General features: G+C 40.1%; 1 pseudogene; it reads right to left on the bottom strand.

Moving 5' to 3' along the window:
• Positions 1-21,495, bottom strand: part of LOC133544461 (suppressor of tumorigenicity 14 protein homolog) — a 480,364-nt pseudogene that overhangs the window by 454,873 nt on the left and 3,996 nt on the right.

Raw genomic sequence — 21,495 nt, 5'->3', positions numbered from 1 at the left:
TTGTCAGGTGGCTTCACGGTGGCAGAGGGGTTAGTGCGTCTGCCTCACAATACGAAGTTCCTGCAGTCCCTGGGTTCAAATCCAGGTTCGGGATCTTTCTGTGTGGAGTTTGCATGTTCTCCCCGTGAATGCGTGGGTTCCCTCCGGGTACTCCGGCTTCCTCCCACCTCCAAAGACATGCACCCTGGGGATAGGTTGATTGGCAACACTAAATTGGCCCTAGTGTGTGAATGTGAGTCTGAATGTTGTCTGTCTATCTGTGTTGGCCCTGCGATGAGGTGGCGACTTGTCCAGGGTGTACCCCGCCTTCCGCCCGATTGTAGCTGAGATAGGCGCCAGCGCCCCCGCGACCCCGAAAGGGAATAAGCGGTAGAAAATGGATGGATGGATGGTTGTCAGGTTATGAATAATAACACGTTCATAACATCATTAGAATAGTTAACAACATCAGAATAGTTAACATAATTATAATAGTTAACGTAAAAACTATGATAGACATTTAGTTTTGTGCACAAATGTTTGGGACAAGTTAAGGGAGATTTTGACAAGGTTGGTTGTCAGATTGTGAATAACAACACCTTAATAACATCATTATAATAGTTAATAACACCATAATAGTTGACAACATAATTATAACAGTTAACGTAAAAACTATATTAGACATTTAGTTTTGTGCACAAACGTTTGGCACAAGTTAAGGGAGATTTTGACAAGGTTGGTTGTCAGGTTATGAATAATAACACTCTAATAACAATTATAATAGTTAATAACATTATAATACTTAATACCGTAAAAAATATAATAGACTATTACATTTGTGCACAAACGTTTGGGACAAGTTAAGGGAAATTTTGACAAGGTTGGTTGTCAGGTTATGAATAATAACACGTTGATAACGTAATAGTTAATAACATAATTATAATAGTTAATAACATAAATATAATTGTTGATACCATTAAAAACTATAATAGACTATTACTTTGTGCCCCGTAATGGGGACAAGTTAAGGGAGATTTTGCCGAGGTTGGTTGTCAGGTTATGAATAATAACACGTTCATAACATCATTAGAATAGTTAATAACATCATTATAATAGTTAATAACATAAAACTATAATAGAGTATTACTTTTGTGCACAAATGTTTGGGACGAGTTAAGGGAGATTTTGACAAGGTTGGTTGTCAGGGTTGTTAGGGTCTCCCAAGGCAAACAGGTTCTAGGTGAGGGATCAGACAAAGAGCAGCTCGAAGACCTTTATGAAGAAGAAAAAACATGAACCCAGATTTCCCTCGCCCGGATGCGGGTCACCGGGGCCCCCCCTCTGGAACCAGGCCCAGAGGTGGGGCACGATGGCGAGCGCCTGGTGGCCGGGCCTGTTCCCATGGGGCCCGGCCGGGCACAGCCCGAAGAGGCAACGTGGGTCACCCCTCCAATGGGCTCACCACCCATAGCAGGGGCCATAGAGGTCGGGTGCAATGTGAGCTGGGCGGCAGCCGAAGGCAGGGCACTTGGCGGTCCGATCCTCGGCTACAGAAGCTTGCTCTTGGGACGTGGAACGTCACGTCACTGGGGGGGAAAGAGCCTGAGCTAGTGCGCGAAGTCGAGAAATTCCGGCTGGATATAGTCGGACTCACTTCGACGCACAGCAAGGGCTCTGGAACCACTTCTCTCGAGAGGGATTGGACCCTCTTCCACTCTGGCGTTGCCGGCAGTGAGAGGCGACGGGCTGGGGTGGCAATTCTTGTTTCCCCCTGGCTCAAAGCCTGTACGTTGGAGTTCAACCCGGTGGACGAAAGGGTAGCCTCCCTCCGCCTTCGGGTGGGGGGGACGGGTCCTGACTGTTGTTTGTGCTTATGCACCAAACAGCAGTTCAGAGTACCCACCCTTTTTGGAACACTCGAGGGAGTACTGGAGAGTTCTCCCCCGGGTGATTCCCTTGTCCTACTGGGGGACTTCAACACTCACGTTGGCAATGACAGTGAAACCTGGAGAGGCGTGATTGGGAAGAATGGCCGCCCGGATCTAAACCCGAGTGGTGTTTTGTTATTGGACTTTTGTGCTCGTCACAGTTTGTCCATAACAAACACCATGTTCAAACATAAGGGTGTCCATATGTGCACTTGGCACGGGGACACCCTAGGCCGCAGTTCAATGATCGACTTTGTAGTTGTGTCATCGGATTTGCGGCCTCATGTTTTGGACACTCGGGTGAAGAGAGGGGCGGAGCTTTCTACCGATCAACACCTGGTGGTGAGTTGGCTGCGATGGTGGGGGAGGATGCCGGACAGACCTGGGAGGCCCAAACGCATTGTGAGGGTCTGCTGGGAACGTCTGGCAGAGTCTCCTGTCAGACAAAGTTTCAATTCCCACCTCCGAAGAACTTTGAACATGTCACGAGGGAGGTGCTGGACATTGAGTCCGAGTGGACCATGTTCCGCACCTCTATTGTCGAGGCGGCAGATCGGAGCTGTGGCCGCAAGGTAGTTGTTGCCTGTCGGGGCGGCAATCCTAAAACCCCTTGGTGGACACCAGCGGTGAGGGATGCCGTCAAGCTGAAGAAGGAGTCCTATCGGGTCCTTTTGCTCATAGGACTCCGGAGGCAGTGGACGGGTACCGACAGGCCAAGCGGTGTGCAGCTTCAGTGGTCGCGGAGGCAAAAACTCGGACATGGGAGGAGTTCGGGGAAGCCATGGAAAACGACTTCCGGACGGCTTCGAAGAGATTCTGGACCACCGTCCGCCGCCTCAGGAAGGGGAAGCAGTGCACTATCAACACCGTGTATGGTGCGGGTGGTGTTCTGCTGACCTCAACTGCGGATGTTGTGGATAGGTGGAAGGAATACTTCGAAGACCTCCTCAATCCCACCAACACGTCTTCCTATGAGGAAGCAGTGCCTGGGGAATCTGTGGTGGACTCTCCTATTTCTGGGGATGAGGTCGCTGAGGTAGTTAAAAAGCTCTCGCCCGGAAAAGGGTGGAATGCCATCTCCGGGTTGGGGAGGAGACCCTGCCCCAAGTGGAGGAGTTCAAGTACCTAGGAATCTTGTTCACGAGTGAGGGAAGAGTGGATCATGAGATCGACAGGCGGATCGGTGCGGCGTCTTCAGTAATGCGGACGTTCTACCGATCCGTTGTGGTGAAGAAGGAGCTGAGCCGGAAGGCAAAGCTCTCAATTTACCGGTCGATCTACGTTCCCATCCTCACCTGTAGTCATGAGCTTTGGGTCATGACCGAAAGGACAAGATCACGGGTACATGCGGCCAAGATGAATTTCCTCTCATCCGTGTGGCGGGGCTCTCCCTTAGAGATAGGGTGAGAAGCTCTGCCATCCGGGAGGAACTCAAAGTAAAGCCGCTGCTCTTCCACATCGAGAGGAGCCAGATGAGGTGGTTCGGGCATCTGGTCAGGATGCCACCCGAACGCCTCCCTAGGGAGGTGTTTAGGGCACGTCCAACCGGTAGGAGGCCACGGGGAAGACCCAGGACACGTTGGGAAGACTATGTCTCCCGGCTGGCCTGGGAACGCCTCGGGATCCCCCGGGAAGAGCTAGACGATATGGCTGGGGAAAGGGAAGTCTGGTTTCCCTGCTTAGGCTGTTGCCCCCGCGACCCGACCTCAGATAAGCGGAAGATGATGGATGGATGGATGGATGGTTGTCAGGTTGTGAATAATAACACCTTAATAACATCATTTTAATAGTTAACATAATTATAATAGTTAACGTAAAAACTATAATATACATTTACTTTTGTGCACAAACGTCTGGGACAAGTTAAGGGAGATTTTGACAAGGTTGGTTGTCAGGTTATGAATAATAGTCTAATAACAATTATAATAGTTAATAACATCATTATAAAAGTTAATAACATTAAAACTGTAATTGACTATTACTTTTGTGCACAAATGTTTGGGACAAGTTAAGGGAGAAAGTTGGTTGTCAGGTTATGAATAATAACACCTTAATAACATTAAAATAGTAAATAACATCATTATAACAGGTAACATAAAAAATAAAATAGACTTATTTCTGTGCACAAACGTTTGGGACAAGTTAAGGGAGATTTTGACAAGGTTGGTTGTCAGGTTATAAATAATAACACCTTCATATAATCATAATAGTTAATAACATGATTATAATAATTAATAATATAATTATAATTGTTAATACCATAAAAACTATAATAAGACTATTATTTTGTGCACCGTCCTTGGGACAAGTTAAGGGAGCGTTTCACAAGATTGGTTGTCACGTCATGAATAATAACACATTGATAACATCATTATAATAGTTAATAACATCCTTATAACAGTTAATAACATCATAACAGGTAACATAAAAACTATAATAGACTATTATTTTGTGCCCAAACGTTTGGGACAAGTTAGGGAGATTTTGATAAGGTAGGGGGTTATGAATAATAACCGTTAATAACAGCATTATACTAGTTAATGACATCATTATAATAGTTAATAAAATCATAACAGGTAGCATAAAAACTATAATAGACTATTACTTTTGTGCACAAACGTTTGGGACATGTTTGGGATATTTTGACAAGGTGGGGCTTATGAGTAATAACATGTTACTAACATAATTATAATAGTTAATAACTTTAAAAACTATAATCGACAATATTTTTTGTGCACAAACGTTTGGCACAAGTTAAGGTAGATTTTGACAAGGTTGGTTGTCAGGTTATGAATAATAACACGTTCATAACATCGTTATAATAGGTAACACAAAAACTATAACAGACTATTATTTTTGGGAAAAGTTAAGGGTGATTTTGAAAAGGCTGTCGGGAATAATAACACCTTAACATAATTATAATAGTTAATACCACAATTATAATTGTTAATACCATAAAAACTATAATAGACTTTTATTTTGTGCACCATCCTTGGAACAAGTTAAGGGAGATTTTCACAAGGTTGGTTGTCAGGTTATGAATAATAACACCCTTATAATATTATAATAGTTAATAACATCGTTATAATAGTTAACATAAAAACTATGATTATTTTTTGGGACAAGTTAAAGGAGATTTTGACAAGGCAGGGGCTGTTATGAATAATAACACCTTAATAATATAATAGTTAACATAATTGTAATAGTTAATGACATAATTATAATAGTCAATAACATAATTATAATTGTTAATACCATAAAAACTATAATAGATTATTACTATTGTGCACCATCCTTGGGACAAGTTAAGGGAGATTTTCACAAGGTTGGTTGTCAGGTTATGAATAATAACACGTTCACAACATCATTATAATAGTTAATAACATCATTATAATATTTAACGTAAAAACTATAACAGATTTACTATTTTTGGAAGAAGTTAAGGGAGATTTTGACAGGGTGGGGGCTGTTAAGAATAATAACACCTTAATAACATCATTATAATAGTTAATAACATCATTATAATATTTAACATAAAAACTATAATAGACTTACAGTATTTTTGGGACAAGGGAGATTTTGACAGGGTGGGGGCTGTTAAGAATAACACCTTAATAACATCACTATAATACTTAATAACATATTATAATATAATATCATTATAATTGTTAATAACATAATTATAATAGTTAATAACATACTTATAATTGTTAATACCATAACAACTATAATAAGACTATTATTTTGTGTACCGTCCTTGGGACAAGGGAGCGTTTCACAAGATTGGTTGTCACGTCATGAATAATAACACATTAATAACATCATTATAATAGTTAATAACATCATTATAATAGTTAATATCCTTATAACAGTTAATAACATCATAACGGGTAACATAAAAACTATAATAGACTATTATTTTGTGCACAAACATTTGGGACAAGTTAGGGAGATTTTGATAAGGTAGGGGGTTATGAATAATAACCGTTAATAACAGCATTATACTAGTTAATGACATCATTATAATAGTTAATAAAATCATAACAGGTAGCATAAAAACTATAATGGACTATTACTTTTGTGCACAAACGTTTGGGACATGTTTGGGAGATTTTGACAAGGTGGGGCTTATGAGTAATAACATGTTACTAACATAATTATAATAGTTAATAACTTTAAAAACTATAATAGACAATTATTTTTGTGCACAAACGTTTGGCACAAGTTAAGGGAGATTTTGACAAGGTAGGTTGTCAGGTTATAAATAACACGTTCATAACATCGTTATAATAGGTAACATAAAAACTATAACAGACTATTATTTTTGGGACAAGTTAAGGGAGATTTTGACAAGGTGGGGGCTGTCAGGAATAATAACACCTTAATAACATAATTATAATAGTTATTAACACAATCATAATTGTTAATACCATAAAAACTATAATAGACTATTATTTTGTGCACCGTCCTTGGGACAAGTTAAGGGAGATTTTCACAAGGTTGGTTGTCAGGTTATGAATAATAACACCCTTATAATATTATAATAGTTAATAACATCATTATAATAGTTAACATAAAACTATGATTATTATTTTTTGGGACAAGTTAAAGGAGATTTTGACAAGGCAGGGGCTGTTATGAATAATAACACCTTAATAACATAATAGTTAACACAATTGTAATAGTTAATGACATAATTATAATAGTCAATAACAATTATAATTGTTAATACCATGAAAACTATAATAGACTATTACTTTTGTGCACCGTACTTGGGACAAGTTAAGGGAGATTTTCACAAGGTTGGTTGTCAGGTTATGAGTAATAACACGTTCATAACATCATTATAATCGTTAATAACATCATTATATTTAACATAAAAACTATAACAGACTTACTATTTTTGGGAGAAGTTAAGGGAGATTTTGACAGGGTGGGGGCTGTTAAGAATAATAACACCTTAATAACATCATTATAATAGTTAATAACATCATTATAATATTTAACATAAAAACTATAACAGACTTACAGTATTTTTGGGACAAGGGAGATTTTGACAGGGTGGGGGCTGTTAAGAATAACACCTTAATAACATCACTATAATAGTTAATAACATATTATAATATAATATCATTATAATTATTAATAACATAATTATAATAGTTAATAACATACTTATAATTGTTAATACCATAACAACTATAATAAGACTATTATTTTGTATACCGTCTTTGGGACAAGGGAGCATTTCACAAGATTGGTTGTCACGTCATGAATAATAACACATTAATAACATCATTATAATAGTTAATAACATCATTATAATAGTTAATATCCTTATAACAGTTAATAACATCATAACGGGTAACATAAAAACTATAATAGACTATTATTTTGTGCACAAACATTTGGGACAAGTTAGGGAGATTTTGATAAGGTAGGGGGTTATGAATAATAACCGTTAATAACAGCATTATACTAGTTAATGACATCATTATAATAGTTAATAAAATCATAACAGGTAGCATAAAAACTATAATGGACTATTACTTTTGTGCACAAACGTTTGGGACATGTTTGGGAGATTTTGACAAGGTGGGGCTTATGAGTAATAACATGTTACTAACATAATTATAATAGTTAATAACTTTAAAAACTATAATAGACAATTATTTTTGTGCACAAACGTTTGGCACAAGTTAAGGGAGATTTTGACAAGGTTGGTTGTCAGGTTATAAATAACACGTTCATAACATCGTTATAATAGGTAACAAAAACTATAACAGACTATTATTTTTGGGACAAGTTAAGGGAGATTTTGACAAGGTGGGGGCTGTCAGGAATAATAACACCTTAATAACATAATTATAATAGTTATTAACACAATCATAATTGTTAATACCATAAAAACTATAATAGACTATTATTTTGTGCACCGTCCTTGGGACAAGTTAAGGGAGATTTTCACAAGGTTGGTTGTCAGGTTATGAATAATAACACCCTTATAATATTATAATAGTTAATAACATCATTATAATAGTTAACATAAAAACTATGATTATTATTTTTTGGGACAAGTTAAAGGAGATTTTGACAAGGCACGGGCTGTTATGAATAATAACACCTTAATAACATAATAGTTAACACAATTGTAATAGTTAATGACATAATTATAATAGTCAATAAAATAATTATAATTGTTAATACCATAAAAACTATAATAGACTATTACTTTTGTGCACCGTACTTGGGACAAGTTAAGGGAGATTTTCACAAGGTTGGTTGTCAGGTTATGAATAATAACACGTTCATAACATCATTATAATCGTTAATAACATCATTATAATATTTAACATAAAAACTATAACAGACTTACAGTATTTTTGGGACAAGGGAGATTTTGACAGGGTGGGGGCTGTTAAGAATAATAACACCTTAATAACATCATTATAATAGTTAATCACGTTACTTATAATTCTTAATACCATAAAAACTATAATAGACTATTATTTTGTGCACCGTCCTTGGGACAAGTTAAGGGAGCGTTTCACAAGAATGGTTGTCACGTCATGAATAATAACACATTAATAACATCATTATAATAGTTAATAACATCCTTATAACAGTTCATAACATCATAACAGGTAACATAAAAACTATTATAGACTATTATTTTGTGCACAAACGTTTGGGATAAGTAAGGGAGATTTTGATAAGGTAGGGGGTTATGAATAATAACCGTTAATAACAGCATTATACTAGTTAATGACATCATTATAATAGTTAATAAAATCATAACAGGTAGCATAAAAACTATAATAGACTATTACTTTTGTGCACAAACGTTTGGGACTTGTTTGGAAGATTTTGACAAGGTGGGGCTTATGAGTAATAACATGTTACTAACATAATTATAATTGTTAATAATTTTAAAAACTATAATAGACAATTATTTTTGTGCACAAACGTTTGGCACAAGTTAAGGGAGATTAAAATATAATAACATCATTATAATTGTTAATAACATAATTATAATAGTTAATAACATACTTATAATTGTTAATACCATTAAAAACTATAATAGACTATTATTTTGTGTACCGTTGTTGGGACAAGTTAAGGGATTTTTTCACAATGTTTGTTGTCAGGTCATGAATAACAACACCCTAATAACATCATTATAATAGTTGACTTTAAAACTATAATAGATTATTATTTTTGGGACAAGTTAAGGGAGATTTTGACAAGGTGGGGGCTGATATGAATAAAAACACCTTAATAACAAACAATTATGACGTTAACATAAAAACTATAACAGACAAGAATCTTATTTCAATATTTGCCGTATTCGGGGGAGGGGCCAACGCCACACGGGTGTCGGTGCGAGAGCGGCGGCTCACTCGGTGATGGCGGCTTGCTCGATGGGCGCCAGCGAGTCGTAGATCTTGACGAAGTCGCGCTCGCAGTCGTCCTCCAGGATCAAAGTGTCGAAGTCCAGCCGCACGCGGTGGGCGGGGTCGGCCCGCAGGCGCCACTGCAGGTAGACGCCGGGCGGGTACGGGGAGTCGGGGAAACCCGGCGACTGAACGACTCCGCCCTCTCGGACGTGAACGTTGAAAGACTTCCTGACTGGCGATGAGCACACCTGGTTGAGTTAGTGTTGAATGTCGGGGGGAGGGGGGGGGGGACACACACACGCCATCTTACCCGACACGGACGATGATGTCATCCGAGGATCGATGGCTGCACACAAAGACGTTTTATTCACGATTGCTGCTGGGATTCATCTGGTCAAAAATGTTGTTACCCACCTCGCGTTACGACTCCATCCACGTGGAGCGTGTGGTCAGGTTTCAGCATCACCCTCCCTCGCCGACTTTGTTGCCTCCCCGCCGCCGTTTGCAGCGATTTGATGGCGCCGTCGACGGAAGCCTGCCGCGCGGCGGGCACCTGGAACTCCGACTGGTAGTACGCCGTCACCGAGTCATCGCCGCCATCGCTGCGGCGGCAGAAACGTGGACAACTTTAGTCTTTGGATCACGTGACTTCATCCTACTTCCTGTTTGTCTCTGGTCTGGGGGCCATACTTGCCAACCCTCCCGGATTTTACAGGAGACTCCCGAAATTCAGCGCCTCTCCCAAAAACCTCCCGGGACAAATTTTCTCCCGAAAATCTCCCGAAATACAGGCGGAGCTGGAGGCCACGCCCCCTCCAGCTCCATGCAGACCTGACTCAATGTTGTGACCCTCTTAAACAGGACAATACTGTCATCTACTGTAAATAGAATAGAATGTAAATATATTCTACATTTAAGTGCAGTCAAGGAACATGCATTAGGGAGTCTGTTCTGAAGCCCACAGTAAAGAGACGTAACTTCATCACGTCGCCTGGTTTTTGACTCCAACCCAATATATTACACCGTCGACGAACAAAATGAAGAAACACGCTTGCAAGTTCCAGAACGATTAGAAACAAGAATTTCAGTTTATCCAGGAGAGTTCGAACGGGTAGGGGTATGTTGCCTGTAAATTTTGTAGAACAGACTTCTCCATTGAACACGGCGGCCGAACGGATATACTCAGCCATGAACGGTCAGTCAGCGAAGCACAAAGCGTGCGCAGCGCAGCATCGTTCACAACCCAGTATTATGGGCCACCTCGCAAAATGGAGACCCGATGGTGTAACTTATGCTGAGACAAAGAAGGCTATGCTGATAGCTGGAAGCAACATCCTGTTCTCATTTGCGGATGTCTACAACAAATCCGTGAAGGATGTTCCCGGATTCGGAGATCGCTCGCCAGTACGCAAAAGGACAGAACAAAGGTTGCTCAAATAGTGAAAGGTAAGTGTTGTTGGTTTTTTAGTAACCAGCAAGCACAGTACAGTTAGTAGAACAACTGTGTTTTTATTACGGTGTATTTGATAAGTGCCGTCGGAAATTCAACTATTTATTTTATTTATATATATAATAAAATCAATATATATAGCTAGTCAAGTATTTCATACATATATATTTATATATATATAGCTGAGATAGGCGCCAGCGCCCCCCGCGACCCCAAAAGGGAATAAGCGGTAGAAAATGGATGGATGGATGGATATATATATATATATATATATATATATATATATATATGAAATACTCGAGTTGGTGAATGATACACCACCCCTCTTAACCACGCCCCCCGCCCCAACCACGCCCCCAACCGCGCCTCCGCCCCACCCCCGACCACGCCCCCCACCTCCCGAAATCGGAAGTCTCAAGGTTGGCAAGTATGCTGGGGGCTGATGGGTAATGGCGTCCGAAAGGTAAAACTTACACTGTCGTGTGACCCACCTGAACGCTTCCACAGACGAGCGTGCAAAGTATTTGACCAGCGCCGCATTTTCGGAGTACATGGCGTGTAACTGCAAGACAAAGTGTCAGCGTTAGCGTTAGCCGAGCTCCTCCGAGGCCGCCCTCGCCACTCGCCTGCTGGCTGACCAGGGACGACATCTTGGAGAACTGGACGCTCCCGGAGTCCTCGTACGCCGGAAGGAAGCGCTGCCCGGCGATCGTCATGGAGCCCACGTAGACGCGTCTGACCGGCGCGTTGCTGTGCGCTGCCCGTGCAAACAAGCAAAACATCAACACAGGAAATTGCCCCTCCACCTTTTTGTTGCAAATATGAAAATATTACTGAGATTCCTTTGTGCCGTTACCTTTTTGAAGTTATTCTAAGGCCCTGTTTTCACTGCACACCAAATCGGATTTATTTGCCCTCAAGTGACTCAGATCTGATTTTTTTTGTTGCCGGTGTAAACGCTCCAAAGTGATCTTTTGGCATCAGATTCAGGCATACTTGCCAACCTTGAGACCTCCGATTTCGGGAGGTGGGGGCGAGTGGTCGGGGGTTGGGCAGAGGCGTGGTTGGGAGCGTGGTTGGGGCGGGGGGCGTGGTTAAGAGGGGAGGAGTATATTTACAGCTACAATTTCATATACCGGTATATGTATGAAGTACTTGACTTTCAGAGAATTCTAGCTATATATATTTATTTTATTATATTTATATATATATATATATATATATATATATATATAAATATAATAAATAGTTGAATTTCAGACGGCATATATCAAATACACAGTAATAAAAACACAGTTCTACTAGCTGTACTGTGCTTGCTGGTTACTAAAAAAACAACAACACTTACCTTCCACTATTTGAGTAACCTTTGTTCTGTCCTTTTGCGTACTGCCGAGCGATCTCCGAATCCGGGAATATATCCTTCACAGATTTGTTGTAGACATCCTCAAAGGAGAACGGGATGTTGCTTCCAGCTATCAGATTAGCCATCTTTGTCTCAGCATAAGTTACACCATCGGGTCTCCATTTTGCGAGGTGGCCCATAATACTGGGTTTTGAACAATGCTTCGCTGACCGTTCATGGCTGAGTATATCCGTTCGGCCGCCGTGTTCAATGGAGAAGTCTGTTCTACAAAATTTACAGGAAACATACCCTTTCCCCGTCGAACTCTCCTGGATAAACTGAAATTCTTGTTTCCATTCGTTTTGGAACTTGCAAGCGTATTTCTTCATTTTGCTCGTCGACGGTGTAATATATTGGGTTGGAGTCAATAACCAGGCGAGATGATGAAGTTACGTCTCTTTACTTTGGGCTTCAGAACAGACTCCCACACTTGCTGTCAGGTGCGCAACACCACGTAAATCGTTGGCCAATCAAAAAGCAACCCCATAACGCTATAGCCAACATTCACCAGGAGATGGCGACAGACAACAAAGAATCACTCTATTACAGACGGCGTCGCCATGGCTGTAACTTCCTCGTTCTTCTGCTTCGTCTCCTTTTGTGTGCAGTTTTTTTTATTAAAATCCGTAGATGTAACATGATTGGGCAGGCAAGCTGTTTATATAGTGGGAAAGCGGATGTGAAAACAGGCTGTCCCCACTCAGGTCCGCATGGAGCTGGAGGGGGCGTGGCCTCCAGCTCCGGCTGAATTTCGGGAGAAAATTTCTTCCGGGAGGTTTTCGGGAGAGGCGCTGAATTTCGGGAGGGTTGGCAAGTATGGATTTAGGCCACATCTGGAGTTAGTCCAAATCTGACTTCTGTCCAAACGCAATGCGACTCTTTTGGCTTGTCACACCACGCTTTGCCTTATTTGGAGTGTAGTTTTGGTTCCTGACTTGCGCTCTTATTTTGTAGGTTCTTCACTTCCTGTTTCCCCTTTCCTGCAGCAGCTCATTTGGTTCCGAGCTAAGTTCAAGTGCGTACAAACTTTGTGGACACCGTCTGCTCCACATTTCTTGTAAGTGTTGTTGCTGTGTTCCAGCATTTACTTTAAAAAAAAAAAAATTGTATTCATCCATTCATCCATTTTCTCTCGCTTGTCCCTTTTGGGTACGCTGGAGCCTATCTCAGCTTTATTCGACAAAATAATACACAATAATACATTAATAATACTATTCCAATACCAGCAACACTCAGAATAGCAACAGAGCAATTGAGAGGACACACAAACATGACACAAAACAATCCAAAAGTAGTCCAACAAAAATGAATAATATCAACAACAGTATCAATGTCTCAGTGGCTTACACTTGCATCACATTTCATAAGTTTGACAACACAGTATTTACCACAAAGATAAAAGAAGTAATATTTTAGGTTCATTTAATAGTTAAAACACATTTAACAGCCATTAAAAGATTACAACAATCCCAAATATATTACACTATTTACATCCTTTCATACTTTGTCACACCAACCCGTGCCTTATTTGGAGTGTAGTTTTGCTTCCTGTCTTGCGCTCTTATTTTGTAGGTTCTTCACTTCCTGTATCCCCCTTTCCTGCAGCAGCTTTGCCCCTCATTTGGTTGTCGGGACATAATTCACTGGTTCCGTGCTGAGTTCAAGTGCGTACAAACTTTTTGGACGCCGTCTGCTCCACATTTCTTGTAAGTGTTTTTGCTGTGTTCCAGCATTTTGTTTTGTTTCCTTCATAGTCTGTCCACTCAGAGCACTTCCGTCTTTCTCTTGCTTCTAGTTTGTTTAGTCAACAAATACCTTTTTTACTGCACGCTGTCTTCTTTGTAGTCTGCATTTTAAAATCACTAAAAGTTTGTGGTCTCTAAGGTCCAACGATACTCTGTAAAGACTCTCTAGTGGGTCCAACTAGTCTAAGCATACATTAGTCAGTCTAACTATAGTTTTTAAGGATTCTTTAGTGGGTCCAACTATAGTCTGTAAGGACTCTTTAGTGAGTCCAACTATTGTCTCTAAAGACTCTTTAGTGGGTCCAACTAGTCTAAGGACACATTAGTCAGTCCAACTATAGTCTCTAAGGACTCTTTAGTGGGTCCAACTAGTTTAAGGACACATTAGTCAGTCCAAGTAGTTTTTAAGGATAGTGGGTCCAACTATAGTCTCTAAAGACTCTTTAGTGGGTCCAACGATAGTCTCTAAAGACTCTTTAGTGGGTCCAACTATTGTTTCTAAGGAATCTTTAGTGGGTTCAACTGGTCCAAGGACACATTAGTCAGTCCAACTATAGTCTTTAAGGATTCTTTAGTGGGTCCAACTATCGTTTCTAAGAAAGGGGTGTAAACGTACGGCCCAGGGGCCAGATGAGGCCCACGAACGCGTTTTATCCGGCCCGCCGGATGAGTTTGCTAAGTATAAAAATCAACCTGAAATTTTTTAATGAAAGAAACCGCTGTTCTGAATGTGTCCCCTGGATGTCGCAATATAAATACTTTGTATTCTTTGTATCATGATGTTAGTACATCAGTCGAGGAAAATGATCAAACTACACAACTGACATACTGTACATTTTGTATCTTGATAGATTGAAAATCCACACCAATGTGTTGACTGATGAACATTATCACATAATTTATTCAGAAAGTATAAATAACGACAAATAAAGATAGAATACTTTTAACTGCAACATGTAAGAGTGAAAAAAAAACCAACAACATTATGATTTGTACATTTTCAGAATGTGCTTGTTCTATTTTTAAACAAAGACAAAATTGGAAGTTGTCTTTGTTTTTAAAGGCCTACTGAAAAGAGATTTTCTTATTTAAACGGGGATAGCAGGTCCAATCTATGTGTCATACGTGATCATTTTGCGATATTGCCATATTTTTGCTGAAAAGATTTAGTAGAGAACATCGACGATAACGTTTGCAACTTTTGGTCGCTAATAAAAAAGGCTTGCCTGTACCGGAAGTAAAGACGATGTGCGCGTGACGTCACGGGTTGTGGAGCTCCTCACATCTGAACATTGTTTGCAATCATGGCCACCAGCAGCGAGAGCGATTCAGACCAAGAAAGCGATAATTTTCCCATTAATTTGAGCTAGGATGAAAGATTCGTGGATGAGGAAAGTGAGAGTGAAGGTCTAGAAAAAAAAAACTAGACGACAGAGCGATTCAGATGTTATTAGACACATTTACTAGGATACTTCTGGAAAATCCCTTATCTGCTTATTGTGTTACTAGTGTTTTAGTGAGATTATATGGTCGTACCTGTACAACCTGAAGGTCGGAGGGGTGTGGCCACGGGTGTGGTGACCGCCAGTGTTTCCGAGGGAAGCCACGTTTCACGACGAGGCGAAGGCGACCTATGCTTCCTCCACGTTGGAAGCATCCGACGGTCGGGGGCGGCCGGTGGAAGGAGGCAAGAAAGTTTGCAGCTGCCTCTTTGACAGGTGCAGGTTGAACGACGCAAGCTCTCCGCTCATGTCTACGGTTATAGCCGACTTATTACCACCATTTTCTCATCTAAACCTGCCGGTTGGCATGTGGTAGGGAACCATGTTCGCTTGACCGCTCTGTTCCATAGTAAATCATCACCGTCGTCTTTCGGGAAGGTAAACAAGGAAACACCGGCTGTGTTTGTGTGGCAATACACCGCTTCACACTTACATCTTTCTTCTTTGACGTCTCCATTATTAATTGAACAAATTGCAAAAGATTCACCTACACAGATGTCCATAATACTGTGGAATTATGCGATGAAAAGAGACGACTTATAGCTGTGAACGGTGCTGGACCAAAATGTCCTCTCAATGCGTGACGTCACGCGCACGTGTCATCATACCGCGACGTTTTAGCATGATACTTCCGAGTGAAATTTAAAATAACAATTTAGTAAACTAAACCGGCCGTATTGGCATGTGTTGCAATGTTAATATTTCATCATTGATATATAAACTATCAGACTGCGTGGTCAGTAGTAGTGGGTTTCAGTAGGCCTTTAAGTTATTGTGCCGTGATTTTACCAATCCGGCCCCCTTGGGAATAGATTGTACTCCACGTGGCCCCCCATCTAAAATGAGTATGACACTTATACAAGACAAAAACTTTTATTACACTGTAATATAAGTTTTTGTCTTGTATAGTTTTTATTTTATTAATGCTTTATGATGCAGATCAAGTCTCATAACAAAGGTAATAAAATACAAATGTAATAGTTAGACAAGTGATAAGGATGTGTCCTTTCATGTAAGTGACACAGTGGCAGTTCATTTTTACACACGCACGCACGCACGCACGCACGCACGCACGCACGCACGCACGCACGCTCACACACACACACACACGCACACACACACGCACACACACACACACACACACGAGCTCACCGTAGAAGCGCCACAGCAGCAGTCCAGTCAGCAGACTGAGAAGGAGCGCCACCGCCATGATGATGACGCCCGCCCACAGCTTTCTACGCCCGGGTTTTTTCTCCAACTTCTTGGCATCGGGTGCGGGGAGAAACTGAAGGCCGGCGTCCAAGTCTGGATCCTGGCGGTGGAGGTTGCCATGGTAACGTTTTGAATGAAAAAATAAACGTCCGATGTATATATTAGTACTAAACCTTTTGTGCTAATATTTTTCTCTCTCATAAAATCAAAAAGGTGTTTTAATTTTTTTTTTTTTAAGCTCATCCTAAGAAAAATATATAATACAATTATATATAGTCTCTAAGGAACCCTTTGTGGGTCCAAGACACATTAGTCAGTACAATTATGGTCTAGACCATAGTCCTTATAAGGACACTTTAGTGGGTCCAACTAGTTTAAGGACACATTAGTGAGTCCAACTATAGTTTTTAAGGATTCTTTAGTGGGTCTAACTATAGTCTCTAAGGACTCTTCAGTGGGTCCAACTAGTCTAAAGACACAGTCAGTCCAACTATAATCTCTAAGGACTCTTTAGTGGGTCCAACTATAGTCTCTAAGGACTCTTCAGGGGGTCCAACTAGTTTAAGGACACATTAGTCAGTCCAACTATACAGTAGTTTTTAAGAACTATTTAGTAGGTCCAAACATATTTTTTTAAGTATTATGTAGTAGGTCCAACTATAGTCTCTAAGGACTCTTTAGTCGGTCAAACTAGTCTAAGGACACATTAGTCAGTCCAACTATAATCTCTAAGGACTCTTTAGTGGGTCCAACTATAGTCTCTAAGGACTCTTTAGTGGGTCCAACTATAGTCTCTAAGGACTCTTCAGGGGGTCCAACTAGACTAAGGACATTTAAGTCAGTCCACCTTTAGTTTTAAGGACTCTTTAGTGGGTCCAACTAGTCTGAGGACACAAAAGTCAGTACAACTATAGTTTTTAAGGATTTTTTAGTGGATCCAACTATATTCTCTAAGGACTCTTTAGTGGGTCCAACTATAGTCTCTGAGGACTCTTCAGTGGGTCCAACTAGTTTAAGGACACATTAGTCAGTCCAACTATACAGTAGTTTTTAAGAATTATTTAGTAGGTCCAAACATATTTTTTTAAGTATTATCTAGGAGGTCCAACTATAGTCTCTAAGGACTCTTTAGTCGGTCAAACTAGTCTAAGGACACATTAGTCAGTCCAAATATAGTCTCTAAGGATTCTTTATTGTGTCCAACTAAAGGCTCTAAGGACTCTTTAGTGGGTCCAACTAGTCTGAAGACACATTGGTCAGTCCAACTATAGACTTTAAGGATTATTTCGTGGGTCCAACTATTGTCTCAAAAGGACTCTGTAGTGGTTCCAACTAGACTAAGGACATTTAATTCAGTCCAACTTTAGTTTTTAAGGACTCTTTAGTGGGTCCAACTAGTCTGAGGACACAATAGTCAGTACACCTATAGTTTTTAATGATTTTTTAGTGGGTCCAACTATAGTCTCTAGGGACTCTTTAGTGGGTCCAACTATAGTCTCTAAGGACTCTTTAGTGGTTCCAACTATAGTGTCTAAGGACTCTTTAGTGGGTCCAACTAGTCTAAGGACACATTAGTCAGTCCAACCATAGTTTTTAAGAATTATTTAGTAGGTCCAACTATAGTCTCTAAGGACTCTTTCGTGGGTCCAACCTGTTTAAGGACACAGTCAGTCCAACTATAGTCTCTAAGGATTCTTTATTGTGTCCAACTAAAGTCTCTAAGGATTCTTTAGTCGGTCCAACTAATCTAAGGACACATTAGTCAGTCCAACAATAATCTCTAAGGACTCTTTAGTGGGTCCAACTAGTCTAAAGACACATTAGTGGGTCCAACTAGTCTGAAGACACATTGGTCAGTCACACTATAGACTCTAAGGATTATTTTGTGGGTCCAACTATAGTCTCAAAAGGACTCCGTAGTGGGTCCAACTAGACTAAGGACATTTAATTCAGTCCAACTTTAGTTTTTAAGGACTCTTTAGTGGGTCCAACTAGTCTGAGGACACAATAGTCAGTACACCTATAGTTTTTAATGATTTTTTAGAGGGTCCAACTATAGTCTCTAAGGACTCTTTAGTGGGTCCAACTATAGTCTCCAAGGACTCTTTAGTGGTTCCAACTATAGTGTCAAAGGACTCTTTAGTGGGTCCAACTAGTCTAAGGACACAGTCAGTCCAACTATAGTTTTTAAGAATTATTTAGTAGGTCCAACTATAGTCTCTAAGGACTCTTTCGTGGGTCCAACTAGTTTAGGGACACATTAGTCAGTCCAACTATAGTCTCTAAGGATTCTTTATTGTGTCCAACTAAAGTCTCTAAGGATTCTTTAGTCGGTCCAACTAGTCTAAGGACACATCAGTCAGTCTAACAATAATCTCTAAGGACTCTTTAGTGGGTCCAACTGGTCTAAAGACACATTAGTGGGTCCAAATAGTCTGAAGACACATTAGTCAATCCAACCAGAGACTCTAAGGATTATTTCGTGGGTCCAACTATAGTATCAAAGGACTCTGTATTGGGTCCAACTAGACTAAGGACATTTAAGTCAGTCCAACTTTAGTTTTTAAGGACTCTTTAGTGAGTCCAACTAGTCTGAGGACACAATAGTCAGTACACCTATAGTTTTTAATGATTTTTTAGTGGGTCCAACTATAGTCTCTAAGGACTCTTTAGTGGTTCCAACTATAGTGTCTAAGGACTCTTTAGTGGGTCCAACTAGTCTAAGGACACATTAGTCAGTCCAACTATAGTTTTTAAGAATTATTTAGTAGGTCCAACTATAGTCTCTAAGGACTCTTTCGTGGGTCCAACTAGTCTAAGGACACATTAGTCAGTCCAACAATAATCTCTAAGGACTCTTTAGTGGGTCCAACTAGTCTAAAGACACATTAGTGGGTCCATCTAGTCTGAAGACACATTAGTCAATCCAACTATAGACGCTAAGGATTATTTCGTGGGTCCAACTATAGTCTCAAAAGACTCTGTAGTGGGTCCAACTAGACTAAGGACATTTAAGTCAGTCCAACTTTAGTTTTTAAGGACTCTTTAGTGGGTCCAACTAGTCTCTAAGGACTCTTTAGTGGGTCCAACTATAGTCTCTAAGGACTCTTTAGTGGGTCCAACTATAGTCTCTAAGGTCTCTTTAGTGGGTCCAACTATAGTCTCTAAGGACTCTTTAGTGGGTCCAAATCGTCTAAGGACACATTAGTCAGTCCAGCTATAGTTTTTAAGAATTACTTTTTAGGTCCAACTATAGTCCCTAAGGACTCTTTAGTAATTCTAACTATTGTCTCCATCCATCCATCCATTTCCTACCGCTTATTCCCTTTGGGGTCGCGGGGGGCCCTGGTGCCTATCTCAGCTATCTCCAATGACTCTTTAATGGGTCTAACTAGTCTGGGGACACATTAGTCAGTCCAACTATGGTCTCTATAGAGACCATAGTCCTTATAAGGACACTTTAGTGGGTCCAACTAGTTTAAGGACACATTAGTGAGTCCAACTATAGTTTTTAAGGATTCTTTAGTGGGTCTAACTATAGTCTCTAAGGACTCTTCAGTGGCTCCAACTAGTCTAAAGACACAGTCAGTCCAACTATAATCTCTAAGGACTCTTTAGTGGGTCCAACTATAGTCTCTAAGGACTCTTCAGGGAGTCCAACTAGTTTAAGGACACATTAGTCAGTCCAACTACACAGTAGTTTTTAAGAACTATTTACTAGGTCCAAATATAGTTTTTTAAGAATTAGGTCCAACTATAGTCTCTAAGGACACTTTCGTGGTTCTAACTAGTTTAAGGACACATAAGTCAGTCCAACTATAGTCTCTAAGGATTCTTTATTGTGTCCAACTAAAGTCTCTAAGGACTCTTTAGTCGGTCCAACTAGTCTGAAGACACATTAGTCAGTCCAACTATAGACTGTAAGGATTATTTTGTGGGTCCAACTATAGTCTCAAAGGACTCTGTTGTGGGTCCAACTAGACTAAGGACATTTAAGTCAGTCCAAGTTTAGTTTTTAAGGACTCTTTAGTGGGTCCAACTAGTCTGAGGACACAATAGTCAGTACAACTATAGTTTTTAGGGATTTTTTAGTTGGTTCAACTATAGTCTCTAAGGACTCTTTAGTGGGTCCAACTATAGTCTCTAAGGAATCTTTAGTGGGTCCAATATAGTCTTTAAGGACTCTTTAGTGGGTCCAACTATAGTGTCTAACGACTCTTTAGTGGGTCCAACTAGTCTAAGGACACATTAATCAGTCCAACTATAGTTTTAAAGAATTATTTAGTAGGTCCAACTATAGTCTCTAAGGATTCTTTAATGGTTCTAACTAATGTCTCCATCCATTTCCTACCGTTTATTCCCTTTGGGGTCGCGGGGGGCCCTGGTGCCTATCTCAGCTATCTCCAATGACTCTTTAATGGGTCTAACTAGTCTGGGGACACATTAGTCAGTACAACAATAATCTCTAAGGACTCTTTAGTCGGTCCAACTAGTCTAAAGACACATTAGTGGGTCCAACTAGTCTGAAGACACATTAGTCAGTCCAACTGTAGACTGTAAGGATTATTTTGTGGGTCCAACTATAGTCTCAAAGGACTTTGTTGTGGGTCCAACTAGACTAAGGACATTTAAGTCAGTCCAACTTTAGTTTTTAAGGACTCTTTAGTGGGTCCAACTAGTCTGAGGACACAATAGTCAGTACAACTATAGTTTTTAGGGATTTTTTAGTTGGTTCAACTATAGTCTCCAAGGATTCATTAGTGGGTCCAACTATAGTGTCTAAGGACTCTTTAGTGGGTCCAACTAGTCTAAGGACACATTAGTCAGTCCAACTATAGTTTTTAAGAATTATTTAGTAGGTCCAACTATAGTCTCTA

The sequence above is a fragment of the Nerophis ophidion genome, linkage group LG27, assembly GCF_033978795.1.
Source record: "Nerophis ophidion isolate RoL-2023_Sa linkage group LG27, RoL_Noph_v1.0, whole genome shotgun sequence".
NCBI lineage: Eukaryota > Metazoa > Chordata > Actinopteri > Syngnathiformes > Syngnathidae > Nerophis > Nerophis ophidion.
This window is presented reverse-complemented; position numbering and strand designations above follow the sequence as displayed.